This window comes from Nycticebus coucang, chromosome 4 (genome assembly GCF_027406575.1).
Source record: "Nycticebus coucang isolate mNycCou1 chromosome 4, mNycCou1.pri, whole genome shotgun sequence".
NCBI lineage: Eukaryota > Metazoa > Chordata > Mammalia > Primates > Lorisidae > Nycticebus > Nycticebus coucang.
Window position 1 is genome coordinate 5,122,980 of NC_069783.1, and position 22,064 is coordinate 5,145,043.

The following is a 22,064-nucleotide window of genomic DNA, read 5'->3' on the forward strand; positions in this document are numbered from 1 at the left end:
CTATCTCCTCTTCCTACCAACAGTGTGGAGCTGTCAGGCTGATATTCAGTATTTACACTACCAGTAAGAATGCTCCTTACAGATCAGAAATATGACAGCCTCTGTTTGTTTTTAACTGGATACACAGCTTTTAAAATTTTTCCCTAGTAATATAGTAATAATTGTCTTGCTTCTTTGTTTGCTTAATTTTCTATGTACTTATTATAAATTTAAAGTTGAACTTTCCTAATGTCTAAATTCAAAGTCTCATTCTTCCAAGGTCTAGATCTCTAACATACCAGATACTATATTAACTTTATCTTTTTGAAAGAAATCATAAAAATTCTTTAGAATTTTATTGATTGATTGATTAAATAAGGTCTCACTGTCAACCAATCTAAAGTACAATGGCACCACCCGTAGTTCACTACAATCTAGATTATTGGGCTCAAGTGATCCTTCTGGTTCAGCCTCTTGAATAGCTGGGTCTACAGGCATGCCCCTACCATGCCCAGCTAGTTTTGTTTTTTAATTTTTTGTAGAGATGGGGTCTTACTATGTTACCCAACCTGTTCGGAAACTCCTCTCCTCAAGGAATCCTCCTGTTATAGCTTCCCAAAGCTCTAGGTAGGACTTTAGGTGGGAGCCACTGCGCTAAACTCTCTATAATTTTTTTTTTTTTTTATTGTTGGGGATTCATTGAGGGTACAATAAGCCAGGTTACACTGATTGCAATTGTTAGGTAAAGTCCCTCTTGCAATCATGTCTTGCCCCCATAAAGTGTGACACACACCAAGGCCCCACCCACCTCCCTCCTTCCCTCTTTCTGTTTCCCCCCCATAACCATAATTGTCATTAATTGTCCTCATATCAAAATTGAGTACATAGGATTCATGCTTCTCCATTCTTGTGATGCTTTACTAAGAATAATGTCTTCCACATCCATCCAGGTTAATACGAAGGATGTAAAGTCTCCATTTTTTTCAATGGCTGAATAGTATTCCATGGCGTACATATACCACAGCTTGTTAATCCATTCCTGGGTTGGTGGGCATTTAGGCTGTTTCCACATTTTGGCAATTGTAAATTGAGCTGCAATAAACAGTCTAGTACAAGTGTCCTTATGATAAAAGGATTTCTTTCCTTCTGGGTAGATGCCCAGTAATGGGACTGCAGGATCAAATGGGAGGTCTAGCCTGAGTGCTTTGACGTTTCTCCATACTTCCTTCCAGAAAGGCTGTACTAGTTTGCAGTCCCACCAGCAGTGTAAAAGTGTTCCCTTCTCTCCACATCCACACCAGCATCTGCAGTTTTGAGATTTTGTGATGTGGGCCATTCTCACTGGGGTTAGATGATATCTCAGGGTTGTTTTGATTTGCATTTCTCTAATATATAGAGATGATGAACATTTTTTCACGTGTTCATTAGCCATTCATCTGTCGTCTTTAGAGAAAGTTCTATTTATGTCTCTTGCCCATTGATATAAGGGATTGTTGGCTTTTTTCTTTTTTTTTTTTTATTGTTGGGGATTCATTGAGGGTACAATAAGCCAGTTATACTGATTGCAATTGTTAGGTAAAGTCCCTCTTGCAATCATGTCTTGCCCCCATAAAGTGTGACACACACTAAGGCCCCACCCTCCTCCCTCCATCCCTCTTTCTGCTTCCCCCCCCATAAACTGAATTGTCATTAATTGTCCTCATATCAAGATTGAGTACATAGGATTCATGCTTCTCCATTTTTGTGATGCTTTACTAAGAATAATGTCTTCCACTTTCATCCAGGTTAATACGAAGGATGTAAAGTTGGCTTTTTTCATGTGGATTAATTTGAGTTCTCTATAGATCCTAGTTATCAAGCTTTTGTCTGATTGAAAATATGCAAATATCCTTTCCCATTGTGTAGGTTGTCTCTTTGCTTTGGTTATTGTCTCCTTAGCTGTACAGAAGCTTTTCAGTTTAATGAAGTCCCATTTGTTTATTTTTGTTGTTGTTGCAATTGCCATGGTAGTCTTCTTCATGAAGTCTTTCCCCAGGCCAATATCTTCCAGTGTTTTTCCTATGCTTTCTTGGAGGATTTTTATTGTTTCATGCGTTAAGTTTAAGTCCTTTATCCATCTTGAATCAATTTTTGTGAGTGGGGAAAGGTGTGGGTCCAGTTTCAGTCTTTTACATGTAGACATCCAGTTCTCCCAACACCATTTATTGAATAGGGAGTCTTTCCCCCAAGGTATGTTCTTGTTTGGTTTATCAAAGATTAGGTGATTGTAAAATGTTAGTTTCATTTCCTGGTTTTCAATTCGATTCCAAGTGTCTATGTCTCTGTTTTTGTGCCAGTACCATGCTGTCTTGACCACTATGGCTTTGTAGTACAGACTAAAATCTGGTATGCTGATGCCCCCAGCTTTATTTTTGTTACAGAGAACTGCCTTAGCTATATGGGGTTTTTACCGGTTCCATACAAAACGCAGAATCATTTTTTCCAAATCTTGAAAGTACGATGTTGGTATTTTGATAGGAATGGCATTGAATAGGTAGATTGCTTTGGGAAGTATAGACATTTTAACAATGTTGATTCTTCCCATCCATGAGCATGGTATGTTCTTCCATTTGTTAATATCCTCTGCTATTTCCTTTCTGAGGATTTCATAATTTTCTCTATAGAGGTCCTTCACCTCCTTCGTTAGCTATATTCCTAGGTATTTCATTTTCTTTGAGACTATGGTGAAGGGAGTTGTGTCCTTAATTAGCTTCGCATCCTGACTGTTATTGGTGTACACAAAGGCTACTGACTTGTGGACATTGATTTTATATCCTGAAACATTACTGTATTTTTTGATGACTTTTAGGAGTCTTGTGGTTGAGTGTTTGGGGTTCTCTAAGTATTAGATCATGTCGTCAGCAAAGAGGGAAAGTTTGACCTCCTCTGCTCCCATTTGGATTCCCTTTATTTCCTTGTCTTGCCTAATTGTATTGGCTAGAACTTCCAGCACTACGTTGAATAGTAAAGGTGACAGAGGACAACCTTGTCTGGTTCCAGTTCTAAGAGGAAAAGCTTTCAGTTTCACTCCATTCAGTAAAATATTGGCTGTGGGTTTGTCATCGATAGCTTCAATCAGTTTTAGAAATGTGCCACCTATGCCTATACTCTTCAGTGTTCTAATTAGAAAAAGATGCTGGATTTTATCAAATGCTTTTTCTGCATCTATTGAGAGGATCATGTGATCTTTATTTTTGCCTCTGTTAATATGGTGGATAACGTTTATAGACTTGCGTATGTTAAACCAGCCTTGCACCCCTGGGATGAAGCCTACTTGATCATCATGAATGACTTTTTTGATGATAAGCTGTAATCTATTTGCTAGGATTTTGTTGAGAATTTTTGCGTCTATGTTCATGAGTGAGATTGGTCTGAAATTCTCCTTTTTGTTTGCGTCTTTTCCTGGTTTTGGTATCAGGGTGATGTTTGCTTCATAGAATGTGTTGGGGAAGATTCCTTCTTCCTCAGTTTTTTGGAATAATTTCTGCAGTACAGGAATAAGCTCTTCCTTGAAGGTTTGATAGAATTCTGGAGTGAAGCCATCTGGACCAAGGCATTTTTTGGTTGGAAGCTTTTTTATTGTTTCTTTGATCTCAGTGCTTGAAATTGGTCTGTTCAGGAGCTCTATTTCTTCCTGGCTGAGTCTAGGGAGAGGGTGTGATTCCAAATATTGATCCATTTCTTTCACATTGTCAAATTTCTGGGCATAGAGTTTCTGGTAGTATTCAGAGATGATCTCTTGTATCTCTGTGGGATCAGTTGTTATTTCCCCTTTATCATTTCTGATTGAGGTTACTAGAGATTTTACTTTTCTATTCCTCGTTAGTCTGGCCAATGGTTTATCTATTTTATTTTCTCAAAAAACCAACTCCTTGTTTCACTAATTTTCTGAATGATTCTTTTGTTTTCAATTTCCTTGATCTCTGATTTGATTTTGGATATTTCTTTTCTTGTACTGAGTTTAGGCTTAGATTGTTCTTCTTTTTCCAATTCCATAAGATCTCTTGTGAGATTGTTGATGTGCTCTCTTTCTGTTTTTTGAATGTAGGCATCTAAAGCGATGAATTTTCCTCTCAAAACTGCTTTTGCAGTATCCCACAGGTTTTGGTAGCTTGTGTCTTCATTGTTGTTATGCTCAAGGAAGTTAATGATTTCCTGTTTTATTTCTTCCTTCACCCATCTGTTATTCAACAGAAGATTGTTTAATTTCCATGCCTTTGGGTGGGGTCGAGCATTTTTGTTAGAGTTGAGTTCCACCTTTAGTGCCTTATGGTCTGAGAAGATACAAGGTAAAATTTCAATTCTTTTGATTCTGTTGATATTTGTTTTGTGTCCCAGGATATGATCAATTTTGGAGAATGTTCCATGGGGTGATGAGAAGAATGTATATTCTTTAACTTTGGTATGGAGTGTTCTATATGCGTGTATCAAGCACAGTTGTTCTAGGGTCTCATTTAAATCTCTTATATCCTTGTTTAATTTCTGTTTAGAGGATCTGTCCAGCTCTGTAAGAGGAGTGTTAAGGTCCCCTGTTATTATGGTATTATCAGATATCATATTGCTCAGACTGAGTAAGGTCTGCTTCAAGAATCTGGGAGCATTTAAATTGGGTGCATAGATATTTAGAATTGAAATGTCTTCTTGTTGTATTTTTCCCTTGACCAATATAAAGTGACCATCTTTGTCTTTTTTGACTTTAGTTGCTTGAAATCCACATGTATCTGAAAATAAGATTGCAACTCCTCTTTTCTTCTGAATTCCATTTGCCCAAAAAATTGTCTTCCAACCCTTGACTCGGAGCTTTAATTTGTCTTTTGAAGCCAGGTGTGTTTCTTGCAGACAGCAAATGGATGGCTTGTGTTTTTTAATCCAGTCAACCAATCTATGTCTCTTCAGTGGGGAATTCAAGCCATTAACATTTATTGAGATAATTGATAAGTGTGGTAGTATTCTATTCGTCTTATTTTGTGAGAGTCCATTGCTTAGTTTTATCTTTTGCATCATTGTGGAGGTTTGGTTCTGTCCTTTAATTTCTGAGTTCTTACTTTGCTGCTGATCCATTGTGGTGGTCAGTGTGCAGAACAGGTTGAAGTATTTCCTGTAGAGCTGGTCTTGTTGTGGCAAATTTCCTCAATGTTTGTATATCCGTAAATGATTTGATTTCTCCATCAATTTTGAAGCTTAGCTTAGCAGGGTACAGAATTCTGGGCTGAAAATTGTTCTGTTTAAGTAGATTAAAGGTAGATGACCATTGTCTTCTTGCTTGGAAAGTTTCATTAGAGAAGTCTGCGGTCACTCTGATGGATTTGCCCCTGTAGGTCAACTGGCGCTTACTCCTGGCAGCTTGCAGAATCTTTTCTTTTGTCTGGACTTTGGACAGGTTCATCACAATGTGTCTTGGAGAAGCTCGGTTAGAGTTGAGGCGACCTGGGGTCCGATAGCCCTCTGAAAGCAGTGTGTCAGAATCTTTAGTGATATTTAGGAAATTTTCTTTTATAATATTCTCTAGTATGGCTTCCATTCCTCTGGGGCATTCTTCTTCCCCTTCTGGAATTCCTATAACTCGTATGTTGGAACGCTTCATAAAGTCCCATAATTCTGACAGTGAACATTCTGCTTTCTCTCTCTTCTTTTCTGCCTCTTTTACTATCTGAGTTATCTCAAGAACTTTGTCTTCTACCTCTGAAATTCTTTCTTCTGCATGGTCTAACCTGTTGCTGATACTTTCCATTGCATCTTTAAGTTCCCTGATTGACTGTTTCATTTCCTTCAGCTCTGCTATATCCTTTTTATATTCTTCATATCATTCATCTGTGATTTGATTCTGTTTTTGGATTTCCTTTTGGTTATTTTCCACTTTATTAGCAGTTTCCTTCATTGTTTCCATCATTTCTTTCATTGTTTTCAACATGTGTATTCTAAATTCCCTTTCTGTCATTCCTAACATTTCTGTATAGGTGGAATCCTCTGCAGTAGCTACCTCATGGTCCCTTGGCGTGGTTGTTCTGGACTGGTTCTTCATGTTGCCTGGAGTTTTCTGCTGATTCTTCCTCATGAGTGATTTCTTTTATCTGTTTCCTTGCCCTAATTTTCCTTTCACTTCCTCTTGCTCTTTAAGTTCTCGTGCCTGTGGAAGTTGCAGGCGGGTTTAGACGGATTGAACACACGGGACCACTTGCCGGTTTTCCACTGTTTTAGTCCTCCTCTTGGGGTCCAGAAGTCTCTCGCTGACTCCCTGTATCCTCTCAGGGGTGATGATAGGTAGATCCCACCAGCCAGAGATGCCTGGCGTCCTATATCCCCAGACTCACGGTGCCCATATGCAAGGAAGCTGTTACTCGGCTGCCATCTTGCTCCGCCTCCTCCTAAACTATAATTTTTAAAACCCTCTTCTAATACCCCTCTAGTGTTTAAGACTTCCCATTTTTTGAAGAGATGTCTAAAACCAATGTGATTCTTTAAGCCTAAACTTTTTTCCTTCAGTAATTTGTACAATTCTCTTTTATTGTTCAGGATTAACTAGTTTCTCAAAAATGTAACATTATTAAGTATATTCTCATTTTATTTTACATATGAGAGGCTCTTATATCCTGAAATTAAATTCCAGAAAACTGTCTTTTATTATTTCTTTATGATTTTAGTTATGATTTCTACTTTCTTCATTGTCTCTCTCTCTCTCTAGAATTCTGTCATTAGGTATTAACCCCCAGTTTTGCCTCAGATTCTTGTATTCTTTCTCAACTCTTTTCATCTCATTGTCCTTCTCATTACAGGACAGTTTGTTCACTGTGACTCTTAGTCTTTCTATTCAGTTTTTATATTCATTTTACTATAATTTTAATGTCTGAGAGTACCTTTATGTTACAGGTGGGCTGAGTCAGTTATCACACATTTGTCTTCCTTAACTGGCACAGCTGTGTACCTGTCGTCTCCTTTTTAAACCTTCTGTCTTTGTGGATCTCCATTTGTAACATAGTGTTTCTGTTGCCATTTTAAGGGGATTTTTATTCTATCTAAAATTTAACTTTTTCTTTTACCACAGCACAAGTCTACTAACATAAGTTCTATTAAACACTTTTTGAATTTAGAAAATTTTATATATCTACAAAATGAATGTATATACATATATATGATGTAAAACGTCTTTAACAGTAAGAAATAATGTATTTAACAAATAACAGAACTTTTGCTTAAGGAAGTATTTCCAGGGCGGTGCCTGTGGCTCAGTGAGTAGGGCGCTGGCCCCATATGCCAAGGGTGGTGGGTTCAAACCCAGCCCCGGCCAAACTGCAACAACAACAAAAAAAAATAGCCGGGCGTTGTGGCGGGCACCTGTAGTCCCAGCTGCTCAGGAGGCTGAGGCAGGAGAATCGCGTAAGCCCAAGAGTTAGAGGTTGCTGTGAGCCGTGTGACGCCACGGCACTCTACCCAAGGGCAGAGTGAGACTCTGTCTCTACAAAAAAAAAAAAAAAAGAAAGAAAGTATTTCCACTATCAATAGAAAAAAATATTTAAATGCATTGCAATTTGAATAGCTTTGCTTTAAAAGGACTTGAAAATGTCTGTTATTCACAAACACAATAGAACAAAACATCTACAGAAAGACTTAACATTTAATAAAGCAAATGTTTGTAAATTAAAGCAAATTTTCATTGTCCACCACAGACCTGCATTGAAAGAAACTTCCAGCGTGAAAATGGTCATTACACTTTGTATGTTACTAGTAGAAGAGATTGCTACTTACCTAACTCAGTAATAGACCTCTAGACATGAAAGGTACAGATGCATGCATGGAAATTAAAGTTTGCCCTTCTGAGAAACTACCGGTATCTCTTTTGTTTTTTAGAGTATTTGACCACATAAACCCACCCTGTGTGACTAGGGGACACATTTAATAGGGTACTATGTGGCATAAATGATTGTATCATAAAGTGCTATTAATTTCTTGTTGTATTTCACTTCAAACTCACAGAAGTGATGAATTATGTGAAAGCATTGCCCTGAAGCATTATTTGGGATATTAGCTGGATTTCCTGCAGGGCGAGACCAATTTGCAGTATTTTTTTCCTAGTTCAGAGGAAACTAGGATGTAGCCTTTACATGGCATCTGCATCTGTTTTCTCTCAGGTCCCACCCTAAGGCAGAAAATGAAATAATGTAGAAAAAAATTACTAGCAGGACTTTTCTCCCTGGAAGGTTTGTTCTTGATTAAAACACATATATGGCTCTTAAGATCAGTTTGCTTTGGGGGGAAGTTTGTTATCATTTTTGTAATCAAAGTATACTATCTAATTGTATACATAATCTTAAGAACAAAGTGTAATTACTATCACTTGGTGTGCTACCAGAGCCTGTTAGATCCAGTTTTAGATTGTTTCTTTTTTACTTCCAACTCTTTGTAAGAATTGATATTTCATAACTTTGGATTGTTGTTAGGATACAAAGAAAATTCACTCTGTTATCTCAAAATTTGAAATGAAACATGTTCTATCTTGAAATTACTGTTTGGGTCCATTTGATACCTTTATAAATCCAAGATAAATTGTGAAATCTTAGTGTTCTTATTTTTCCTGTATCTTAAATATTTTATCTTCTTAGGAATTATGCCATTATTACTCAGCAGTGTGGGTACACACACATACACACATATACAGTTGTCCCCTGTGGGTCATTGGTTCCAGGACTCCCCCCTCAAATACCAAAATCCAAGGATGTTCAAGTCTTTTATATAAATGCCATAATATTTGCATATAGCCTAAGCACATCCTCCCACATACTTTAAGTCATCTCTAGATAATTATAATACTTAGTACGGTGTAAATAGTATATAAACAGTTGTATACTATATCTTTATTTGTATTATTTTTATTTTTATATTGTTGTTTTTATTTTCCTTGAATATTTTCTATTTAAAGTTAATTGAATCCAGAATGCAGAACCCATGGATACAAAGGGCCAATTGTATACATGTGTGTATGTGTGTATATATGTATGTATTTTAAACCAGGAAAAAGTAGACTAAAGTTTTGAGTTTTCTGTGTTTAAATTCTTACCGAAATTTTGAATGAAGTTCGTTTTCACTATGTCTTCTTTCTTCCTTCTCCTTAGAGAAGAAATGACTTACCATATTGTTTTAAGAACCTAAAAATACAAAGGGTCGTGTGGAATATTTTTGCTGGTATACTGAGTGGTAAACATCTACTAGGTGAAAGTTGGAGATATAAACAGTAAAACACAAAGAGTGAAGATCCTTTTCAATATATCTGTGTTGATCAGAGGTCACAGAGCAGCAGTGGGGATCACTGACAGAGCTGGCTCTGAAGGTGGCCTCGGCGCCTCATCCACGTGAAGCGCGTGGTGCGTGATCCCATCCAGGGACTTGGCAACTTTTGTCCAGAAACCTATTACTAATTTGTTGAATGGGCAAGAAATCACATAATCTCTCCAGTCCCATATTTCTATCTATAAAATGAGGATTGATTCTAGAATCTATGATTATCTACAATCAGCTACAGGCTAATTTTTTTTGTAAGTTGGAAGGTATTTTATTTGGACACCAAGTTCAGAAGAGGAATAAAAAACTTCCCCATTTACCACAGTCCATGTTTTATTACTGACACCTTATTAACTTTATTTACATTACCACCTGTCTGGTTAATATATTTAATTTATTTTGTGTGTGAATCTTCTCTACTGGTAATAACTTATGACTCACAATTTATACTATTTGTCAACTACCTTAAAAGACTTCAAAACTTTATTTGAAATTATAACCTGTTGGTTCCTAGAAAAAAATCGTTCCTATAACTGCAAGAAATAAATGATTCTTACAAACTAGAAGGACAGAATTATTATTCATTTATCAGTATTTGCCTCATTCATGCAATTCTACTCAAACCAGTTATTCCTCATGGTTTAGACATGTCAAAATGATTTATCAAGGAAAAGGCAGAGGGCTGAGGCTGCCAGTGTCCCAAAGCTGAGGCACATGGGGCGTCCTTAGCTGGGGTAGCACACGCCATTACTCTTCGCCAGTATCCGTTTCCGGATCCCTCTGGAACCTGGCGATGGCTTGTGACTCATCCTGGCCCAGTGAGTGTGGACTCGCGCCTTTTCCTGTGTTCTCAGAGTCTAACTCCCACTTCTATATTCTGCTCAGCGGGGCAGTTTGCTTCCTACTGGCCTGTGTCATTCTGCAGCCCTCCAGAGCCAGTGAAGAACAGGTGGGATAAGGAGAGATTCACTTCTTCCCATTGGTTTGTTCCTCCCTTCAACTCACCCCTGCAAGTTTCTCACTCCTGGAGAAGCAGTTTGTCCCAGTAGCAGTTGGTTCCAGTTTCCACCACTAGAGTATGCCCACCCTTCTGACCTCTGCTCTCAGGGGGCACTTCTGCACGTTTCTGGGTAAAGACAGCCTTCCCCCTGTCATTTAGCCCCCATCCCTGGATGCTGAGCAGCTAATAACAGTGAATTATGATCTTCCTCTCTCCTATCACCTTTGCAGTTTTCCGTTCTTTATAGGAAATGATCTTTATTAAAATTACAGATGTGTGGCGGGTTCAAACCCAGCCCCAGCTGAACTGCAACCAAAAAATAGCTGGGCGTTGTGGCGGGCGCCTGTAGTCCCAGCTACTCGGGAGGCTGAGGCAAGAGAATCGCTTAAGCCCGGGAGTTGGAGGTTGCTGTGAGCTGTGTGATGCCACGGCACTCTACCGAGGGCCATAAAGTGAGACTCTGTCTCTACAAAAAAAAAAAAAAAAAAAAAATTACAGATGTGTTTTTGTCAGGGAATCCTTGATGAAAACAGAATCAGGGCACCTGCCCTAAGCTCCTTCTCTCTCTCTGATGATCAACTACTTTCCAGACAGCTGCAGATTCATTCTTCAAGGTCTTGAGTTAGCAAGACGACATCACAAAGCAATGATGTTGGAAGTTGGGGCACTGTGCAGTGACATGGGGGGCAGGACCAGGCTGTGACAGCAATGGCCACATCCTTTTGAAGGCTGTCAGATCCACTTTTGTTCTTCTTTATTTTCTGGTTTCAAGTCTTAGAGGTACCTAATGTCATTAGGTGCCAATTCATGCAAATTCATAGCATCTTTACAGTTTGCTGGTCTATCCATTTACTTAATAAATGCTTCTTTATAATAACTATTGAATCATTTTCCAACATAAAATATTTCCCATCTATTGTGGAAAAGAAACCAAAAGCCATATTTTTTTAATAATAACATTTTCAAGGATATTCTCAGTCATTTAATAAAATGTCATTTATATTGAACGAGTATGTTCTCAAGATAAGCCACAAGGTGTTAAGTCCCTCAGAACCGTCGTCCATGTTCCAGGCAGGAGACCCCCAGGACCAGCACTCGCCGTCTCTGAAGTCAGTCCCAACACCGCAGGGAAGGAGGGGGCAAGGCACAAACCACACGAGACCTCTGGTCTTACCTGCTTCTCCAGACCAGTAAGGACTTGATTTGTTAAACAAAATGATATTCAGGTCATTTCTGCACTAGCACCATAGATGGTATGTTAAGGTTTGGCCATTGCTTCTTAACAAAACCACCATGTGGTCAGCCAGAAGCAAAGCTGGTGTGACTCAAACGACCATGGAGTGTGCGTGTGTGTGTGCGTGTGTTTGAGAAAGGATGTTCTGAAAGAGAAGATTTCAAACCTTGCCTAAGGAGGGTCCCTTTCTGCTTCAAAGCGTTCCCCAAGAAGCTCTTTAAAAAATGATGTATCCGGAGAGTCCGGCCACTCTCAGAGACAATCTGTCCCAGAGGACCACTATCAGTTCCCGGCAGCAAGACTCAGGATTCATTCTACCTTGTCATGTTAAAATTTAAAAGGCAAAAAACAATATTCTTCTTAAAGATCAATCGAAAAGTAAATACAAGTTGGGCGGTGCCTGTGGCTCCAGGAGTAGGGCGCCGGCCCCATATATCGGAAGTGGTGGGTTGAAGCCTGGTCCTGGCCAAAACTGCAAAAAAAAAAACTAAATACAAGTCTAGTGGGTGACAATGAAGAAATAAAGTCCCTAAAACAATGGTTTCTTTTTAAAAATTAAAATCCAAGCCTATTCCATTTCATTTACCTTTCAGATTTACTAGGAGAATCTGCTTTAGGAATAATCACTGCAGTGTTCACCAAGACAAAGCTCTGCACCCTGTCTACCACTGAGAGAAAGGGCGCAGCATACTGACATGTGAAGCATGGGTTAGCGTGGGGAGCAGAGCTGTGCTCCCCATCGTGGAAAGGTTGACATGAATGCAATGCATGTATTTCATGGAATATTTTTCTCAATTTTGTCCCAGCATTGAATTATGAACAAAAACAACGAAAAGAAATGTATGGTGAATAATCATACACCCAATATGTATAAACTCCAATCAGCATTTTGCTATTATTTACCTTCTCATATGCCGAACTTCTGTCTATCCTCTGAACATCTAATAATCCTTTTCCTCTACTTAGGTATTTAGCCTTTCATTTATTCATTTTGCTGCCTTTTAAAGTAAGTTTAGATAAAAAAAATTGCTAGTTTAGGTGGTCAGTGATTTTATTTGTATTTTGTGTATTGAAAAAAACTAAAATGAACAAGACAGTGGCATCTGTAATGAAGAAGTGCTCCTGTGTTTCCAAATGTTTATCATTCTGACTAATAATATTTTCCTGTGGAGAACTGAGAATTAAAAACATTAAAAGTACTTTTTCTAAAACACATTAACTCTTCAAACCCTCGCAGGTTTTGCTATGAGGCAGGTCTAACCGTTTCCATGGCACACTGGCCGTGGGGTGGGACTCCTGTGCTTGGCCCTGGTCAGCCACCCTTGGTGATCTCACATCTAGTAAAATGTGTGTGTGCGGCTCATTCTAACAATTGATGACAAATGATAATTGCTAACATTTGTTCGTATTTACTAATATTTTTATTAAGTATTTATTTCATATTTGGTATTAGGTTAAATGTTTCTCGTGGATTATCTCATTTAATTTGCAAACAATTCCATCATCATTATACCACTGAGATGTAAAGAGATTCAGTAACCTGCACAGGATTTAGAATAAATATGTGTTAGTGGAGCATGGATAGCAGACGCCTGAAGGCATATCTAGGATTCCTAAAAATACTTAATTATATAGATAATACATGTGAATTATATATAAATAGGAAATATAGAGAAGAATGAAAAGAATGAATCATTTTTCCATTTTAGTCTCTAACCTTAGCTTTTTTCCCACTTGAAACACTATTGAAAATGAAATATACTCTGACAATACCATTCTTTGATGCTACATGTAATAATAAGGTAGTTAAAATGGCACTATTATTAAAGATATGATGTAGCAGAATATAATTCTAAGTGTTTTACACTAAAGAGGCGTTGACACAGTTAATCCTCATGGAAATCCGCAGAGTGGGGAGTACTCCTTCCCTGTCACATAAGTGAGGATGTCCACGGGAGAGAAAAGTCCAGTGACTTATCAAAGGTCACCTCGCTAGTGAATTTCAGACCCAGGATTTGAATCCCAGTGAATGTCAACAAGATGCAGGATTGCAGTAAAATAACCTGGGGTGCGTAAGTTACGTATTTCTAAAATTTAGTTCATCTCAATTCATGTAAGTCTTTTCCAGTTTTCAACATTATGACAATTTTGCACAGACATCTCTATTTTCTTTTATCTATTTTTTCCAGTAACTTTATAGGAAATGGAATTACTTAAGTGAATGAGTGTTCTTTCAGTTTTCTATTATACAGCCCCATGCATATTTTCTGACCTGCAGAAAAGCAGGGCAGAGTTGTATTCCCACGAAGACCGGCTTGTGCCCATTTCCTGCCTGGTCATCCTGGTGTTGGCTGTAATGACTTACTCTTATTTCTCTAATTGTATAAGTGGCAAATGGTCCTTAATTTGAATTCTAATGTGCGTCTCCATGAAGACTAATAAAGTTAAACTTGTCCATAATTTGACAGCCCTTGTAAATCTTCTGTTACTCCGTGCTCCGTAACAATTGCACCTCTTCCCTCCGAGGTGTTGCTGAGGTCACCCTGATGAGGGAAGCCACTCTGTGTGTGTGGTGGTGGAGGACAGAGTGCGCATACTTGGACCTTTAACCTTTGAATGATAAGTGGGAACAGTTTTCCTCAGTAGTAGAAAGAAATAGTCCATCACTAACACCCCGATGGTGCATTTCACCTGTGAGCTGTCATCGGCGCCTTGTGCTGAGGGTGGCACCCACCAGGGTGAGTGTTTTCACACTCCCAGAATCCTCACTGAGAATCATACCTTTATCATCCACCCATTTCACACTCCCAGAATCCTCTCTGAGAATCATACCTTTATCATCCACCCATTTCACACTCCCAGAATCCTCTCTGAGAATCATACCTTTATCATCCACCCATTTCACACTCCCAGAATCCTCTCTGAGAATCATACCTTTATCATCCACCCATTTCACACTCCCAGAATCTTCACTGAGAATCATACCTTTCTCATCCACCCATTTCACACTCCCAGAATCCTCTCTGAGAATCATACCTTTATCATCCACCCATTTCACACTCCCAGAATCCTCTCTGAGAATCATACCTTTATCATCCACCCATTTCACACTCCCAGAATCTTCACTGAGAATCATACCTTTATCATCCACCCATTTCACACTCCCAGAATCCTCTCTGAGAATCATACCTTTATCATCCACCCATTCCCTCCTGTAGCCTCTTAACATGTAACTATGAATAGGAGCCCGGTTCCCTGAATAATGCGTAGGTAGCTCATTCAGTTGAAAAAAAATACTCAAAAGAAAGCATGTTAACAAATTGCTTTAACAAATGGATTGATTTTTCTCCCTCCCATTTTCTTTTTTATTATTAAATTTTGATTTCTGCAATCTGCATCTTTTTTCTCCTTGGTATTTTAATTAGATAGTAGAATTTAAAAATAGAGTCTTGAGTATAATAAGAAAGTTGAAGCAGCATTTAATTTATGTGGGACAGCTGGTAGATTTCTGATTTGAGAGGATTTTTTTTTTAAATTCTGTCATCTGAACTTTGCTTTGGTAATGCTGCAAATTAGCAGCTATTCATTCTTTAATGAACAAGGGTTCATGTAAATTTCAGCTATGAATAGGCAATCAGGATTTCTTTGGGCATAATGGGTTATTTACCAGGCTTCCATTTCAATTTTGAACTCTTTGCTTCTTTAAACACCACCCTATATAATTTTGCAGCCATCTAATTACATATGTATATATTTAACATATAGATATTGCCTTGTGCCTATATCTCCTCCAAATTGCTTTATTAAAATAATGGCAAAACTCACCCTACCTGAAGTGGAGACACAAACTGAGTTGAGTAAGGGTTAGGCTGAACAGCTTGGCTAGGAGGGTGGGTGTCACTGCAGCAGCCCCTGGAGGCGGCTTGGGAGGAAGCGCACCCAGGGCTGCCACGGCAGGTGGTAGAGCCAAGGGGCTTGGACACATCATTATTCCCCCCATACACATTGGCTTAAAAGCTTTACTTCAAGACCAATCCTCAGCTGTAAGAAAGATGGTTTATCTGTGTTCCCCCCTCCCCATTTTCCTGATATATTATAAAGTTGTCAAATTGTGAGGTTTACAGAAAACCCAAGGCCTCTGGCCTGAATTGGGTTTCAGAGCGGATGGCAGATGAGTACCCCAACGCAACTTGGGATCAAGAACATGTGAGTGGTTGTCCCACCTCCAGCCATCCCCCCTCACTCACCTTACTTCCTTTTGAGTACAGTTTCAGTGAGAAAGAAGCATGTCCCCCAAACTCTACCCCTGTGTTCCCGGTGATCGCAGTCACTGCCAGCCCATGGACCCCTCGCCACATCTCCTGGGGGGGATTCAGCAAGTCACGCCCCTCTCTGGATGGCACCTGCCCCTTTATGGGCTCATGAGGGTTTGGGAAAAGTTTACCTCCCTATGTGGGGCATTAAAGCTCTAATGCCACGTGATCTTTCCCTTCCATATAACCTGAAGTCACCCGCTTACAGACACAATCACCCCATTTATGCATTCAATATGTTCATACAGCATATATATATATATATATTGTTTAATAGACAGGATTTGGAGACTACTCACTATTCTCCAAGCTTCTATTTGTGTCTGTGCAGTAGCTGCCCAGAGCACATTCCCCGAGACAGAGCACTCCGTCAGTGACGAGCCCTGTTAAGGCCACAGCAGTGTGAAAGACATAAGGCAAAGGGCAGAGCCCTGGGGTCCCTCAAGGCAAAGGCCATGTATTGCATTGTGCACCCTCTGCGCCCCACATTTAGTTTCCTGTGTGACACAAAGCATCCAAAAACTTCTACTATTTTTAACAGCAGCAAAGGCATGGAAGCATCTTATGCTCACTTATGTGTGACCATATATTTGCTGTAAAATATTTTTAAATAACAGGCTGGCTCAACCATCACCGCTGCTGTTTCACTCTGCTCTTTTACCTCTCAATACTCCCTTGGGGGTTGCAGGATTATCAGGGATCCCAGCAGCCAGTGGAGAAGCTGGGGCTCCTCTTTCCTCCTGGACAGAAGTCCCCATCACAAGCTTGCTGTCCCAGTCAAGGGCACGGGGAAGTGTTCATGGGCCCTGCAATGCCGAGTGGGGGGCTGTAGTGTGTTTGGGCCCATGCAGTGCACTCTGGCAAGTGAGGGCTGCATTGTGTTTGCATTGGCCGGGATTTGTTCTCCTGTTGGCATTTTGAGGTGTTATGATGAAGCATGGCCACGTCTGTCACCCAGAGCCCTGCGCCTCTCTACAGAGAGGTCAGGCTGCCCTCACCACACCTCCTCTCTGCAACATTTCCAGATGGGTCCCTTCCTTTTGCTGTGGTGGCCATAACTCCGGCCAGGACACCCTTGCTACATGGCAAGTTGACTTTTGCCACTCACCCTAACCCTAACCCTAACCTGTGTATACGCCTCCCGCTGTGGTTTATATCCCTGAAATGGAAACCTAAACATGTCGCTTTCTCACTGAAAAGCGGGACATTTCCTTATAACCCCTGAAATACTGCCAGACTCGGGTGAGTGGTTTTCCCCTCAAAGTCTCCCAGCCTGAGGCTGCCCTGTGCTCTCTGTCCCCCGACTTCACTGTGCTGCACCAACACCCAGACCCTGGGTTTTCCCTGTAAGCTCTTCACCTACTCTTTGGGTAAAAATGTCCATTTTCTTCCTTCTGGAAGCATCTAAATCCTTCTTGTCCTACAAATGCTGTCTCAGCCTCCTTGACCCCTCCAGGTACACTCCACTCACTCCTTGGTGCCCTGTCGGCGCCGTGGCACCTGTATGTGGTGGTGGGGTGTGGGAATTAGCTGGCAGCTCCCCAGACGCCCCACTGCCTGGACAGCCTGTCTGCGCTGGCTTTGCAAATCCTCACACATCTTTAATGACCTTGAGGTGCATTAGCATCAGTTTTCCATGACCCACGAGTGTGCTGTGGCTGGAAGCTTTGTGAGGACCCCCGTCACCCCTAGACCTGCCATCGGCACGGCATTTAGCAGCCTCTGTCTGCTAGCCAAGGAAGCAACCTCTGCGGCCAGGCCTGCCATAGATTCTGGTCTCGGTTACAGTCATTCTGATGTAATGTCTCCCCGCTCCTGGTCTGGCTGCCCAGCCAGTGGGGTGGAAAAAGGAAGGCAGGAGGCTCTGACCTGAGGCTGACCCCCCACCACAGAGGCTGTCCAGAGGGGCTAGAGCTCTTTGAGGCACCAAGGAGGCCTCCTGCTTGCTTGGATTAGTCAATTAGGTAAATATTACTCCTGGGCCCGTCAGGAAAGAAATAACAAACAACACACCCTGCGAATGGAAAAGCTGATGCGGGCCCAGGGACTGCCATCCAGGTGGCATCCCTGTCCTGCGCTAAATCAGGGTAGGTCATTAATATGCTAAAAATGCTGCAGCCAATTGGCTCCCATGGCGACAGCTCCAAAGCCTTCATGAATAATCAATGCAGCACCTGGAGGCATGAAATTTTCATGGCAGACTTGGTAGACGGAGCTGAGGGTGTGAGCAGCACAAGGGTGAGCCGCGTCTGCTCATGGACGGAGGGCGTGCCGCTCCCTGACCCAGCCCAGGCACGGCACCCAGAGCCCAGGGAGAGCCTGACCCTTGCCCTTGTGGCAGGAGACTGTAGATACCACATCTATAAAAAGCTAAAAATGGAATTTATTTTCTAGAAACAGCCCTGAGCCTGTGTTCCCCGTTTGCTATGAGCAGAACGCTTCCCAGCACCCCTTTGTGATGCCCCCTAAGCTGACCATCATCTCGTCCACGGTCTTTTTCCTGCAGACTGGGGGGCTTCCCTGCTAGCTTTGGTGTCTGGAAACTCGACCATTTATTTTTTTTATATGAAATAGCCAGCAACTCCCCACCCACGAAGCTGCATGGGTTTCATGAAAGGTACAACGGACGGCTCAGTGTGAAGCATGAGCGCTCCTTCACCGCACCCCTGCGACTCAGGACGCTGCCCTGCTTGCGGGTTAAGCTGGCTTCACTCTCTCCACCTGGGGACACCATTATAAAGATCCATCAGGATTTATTCCAGATGTGACAGTGATTACTGAGCAGCCTTACTGAAGGGTTTTCACTGATTTAAAAGTAGGAGGGGTTGTTTCCAAGACAGTTAATTGGACTCCAGTAAGGTGGAGTCTATTGGTCACCAAGTACTGTTTGTCACTTACGTCCTTTGAGCTTTTATCTTCAGGTGCTGATTTAAATCCTGCTGGTCTCTCTGATTTAATGTTTTTTGATTCAATGGCCGGCTCCTTGGTTTACCTGTTTCCAATTTGACAAACACAAATCCCTCAGCAAACAGGAAGCAGACTCGCCCCCTGCTCACTACCATTTTTCTTTCAGTGACAAAGATACAGTTCAGAAATATTCAACTAAGGCACAAAAGAAAGTGTGTTAGTTTCATAAGAAATACATTCTAATTAAATACCAAATGCAGCTGTTAAAAGAAAATCACCTATGCCAGAGGTGGGCTTGCAGCCCGGGGGTAGTGGACAGAGACCTGAGGGGCAGGCCTGCTGGGTGAGCGTGGCTGCCGTCCGGGTTCCTTTCTACCTTCCCCAGGCTCCTTCACTGTCTCAGTAGCTGGCTCCAGATTCAGGAAGAAATGGAGCTGTCTTGATGCATTTCCTAGGTGGCTTTACACTGACCGCAGGTGGGCCTCTTGCACTGCCCTGCTTATAGCCACGGCCCACCGGAGCTGACTCACCATCCCAGCTATGCCCAGCCTCAGAGGCCCGGCCCTGGGGTATCTCCTGCCATCCCCTCAGCTGCGCAAAGCCAATGCTCAGGCATAGTCCCGGCCGGCCCTTGCAACGCACAGAACCAGGTCTTCGGAATTTCACTCCTGAGAGTGTCTGCAGGGTCGTCGTCTCCCACCTGCCTGCTGCCCCTCTGCCGGCCTCCGCCCCCAGTGGGAGCCCGGAGCTTTCTGAAGATTACCGCAATTGTCCCACCATGTGTTCGCCAAGCTCTGTTCTCAGCCCTTCCGAAGTCATTCTCTACTTTAGTGACTATTACGTCTCCCATGGTCAGACTTCATTCTGACATTGCCTTGTGTATATTCTTGAAGAAGCTCCCTTCATCCTGAAGAGAAGGAAAGGCCCCGAGTGGTCAGCCTGGCCCTGCACGCCCGGTCCTACCTTCCGGCCTTGATGCAGACTCTCCCTGCGCCTCAGCACACCCTGCCACTGGTGTCATTGCAGACGGGACCCAGGCACTGGCAAAAGTGACGAAATCAGGCGTAGAGACTTGATCACAGAATTGCTTTCAGGTTCACGTTTCTTCACTGCCCATTATGTTCTGAGAGCGAGGACAACATATTACTAGTCATCTGGAATCTGGTGGCTGAATGCATGCAGCTGATGTTTTAAAAATACGTACTATGCACCAGACAGTAGCTAGGTCTTTTCCAAGTAATTTCTTAGTAATAGCTTTATGAAGCAAGCATGTTTTCCTTTTTTTCTTTTTTTGTATGAAACATATCCTAAACAAGGTACGCATATGTGGCATGCATAAATTATAAAATTTTGTAATAAAGTGAGTACTCTAAAACCCAAGTGATGAATAAACAACCAGGAAAATATCCAGCATTGCATCTTTCCTTGCACACACCTCCCAATACACCCAGCTTGTGTCACTCCAGAGGGGACCTGTACCCTGCTTCTGCCTTTAGTCCCTTTGATTTTTTCAAGATTTTTACGTATGTATGTGTGTGTGATCCAAAGAGCATTTTCCCCAGGTGTTCTATTTTTAGATGTTCATTCAATCCAGCTTGTAAAAAGCATTGTTTGTATCTTCTGTTAATATAACATTAAATGGAACTAGGCAAGCAAATCTAACAATAGGATTCTATCAAATTTTAATGTAATGCGTAGGTTAAAACTTTTTTAATGACCCTTGTACTGTCAATTTTTAAAAAGTTTTTATGTTTCAGAGGTTTTTCATGTACATTCAGTGTAAGGCTTATTATAATATCTTCCTAACTGTATTATTCGGTAGTCATTTCTTATGTACTTTATTATTTTTTCCCCCTAAGGAATCAGAAAAGTGGAGATGAACATCCAACTTTATTTTTTTATTTCTTTTTTCTTATTATTTTTTATTTTTTATTGTTAAATCATAGCTGTGTACATTAGTGCAATCAAGGGTTTCATATACAATCTGAAATATTCTCATTAAACTGTTCAACGTAGCCTTCATGGCATTTTCTTAGTTATTGTATGTAGACATTTGTATTCTGCATTTAGTAAGTTTTGCCTGTACCCATTCTAAGATGCACCATAGGTGTGGCCCCACCCATTACCCTCCCTCCCCCCAACCTCTCCCCTCCCTTTCCCTTCCTTGGCCCTTTCCCCATATTCTTGTGCTGTAGTTGGGTTATAGCCTTCATGTGAAAGCTATAATTTAGCTTCATAGTAGGGCTGAGTACATTGGATACTTTTTCTTCCATTCCTGAGATACTTTGCTAAGAAGAATATGTTCCAGCTCCATCCATGTAAACATGAAAGAGGTAAAGTCTCCATCTTTCTTTAAGGCTACATAATATTCCATGGTATACATGTACCACCATTTGCTAGTCCATTCGTGGGTCAATGGGCACTTGGGCTTCTTCAATGACTTAGCAATTATGAATTGGGCTACAATAAACGTTCTGGTACAGATCTCTTCATTATATTGTAATTTTTGGTCTTCTGGGTATAAACCTAGTAAAGGAATTATAGGATCGAATGGCAGGTCTATTTTTACGTCTCTAAGTGTTCTCCAAACATCCTTCCAGAAGGAACGTATTAGTGTGCATTCCCACCAGCAATGTAGAAGTGTGCCCTTTTCTCTACATCCACACCAACATCTCTGGTTTTGGGATTTTGTTATGTGGGCTATTCTTACTGGGGTTAGGTGATATCTCAAAGTAGCTTTGATTTGCATTTCTCTGATGATTAAGGATGATGAGCTTTTTTTCATGTGTTTATAGATCATGCATCTGTCTTCTTTAGAGAAGTTTCTCTTCAAGTCCCTTGCCAACCCTGAGATGGGATCACGTGTTCTTTTCTTGCTAATATGTTTGAGTTCTCTGTGGATTCTGGTTATTAGACCTTTATCGGAAGTATAACCTACAAATATTTTCTCCCATTCTGAGGGCTGTCTGCATTCTTTACTTACTGTGTTCTTGGCTGTGCAGATGCTTTTTAGTTTGATCAGGTCCCAGTAGTGTATTTTTGATACTGCTTCAATTGCCTGGGGAGTCCTCATCATAAAATATTCATCAAGGCTGATTCCTTCAAGAGTTTTCCCTGCATTTTCTTCAAGTATTTTTATAGTTTCATGTCTTAAGTTTAAATCTTTAATTCAGTGAGAGTCTATCTTAGTTAATGGTGAAAGGTGTGGGTCCAGTTTCAGTCTTCTACAGATTGCCAGCCAGTTCACCCAGCACCATTTGTTAAATAGGGAATCTTTTCCCTACTGAATGTTTTTAATTGGCTTGTCAAAGATCAAATA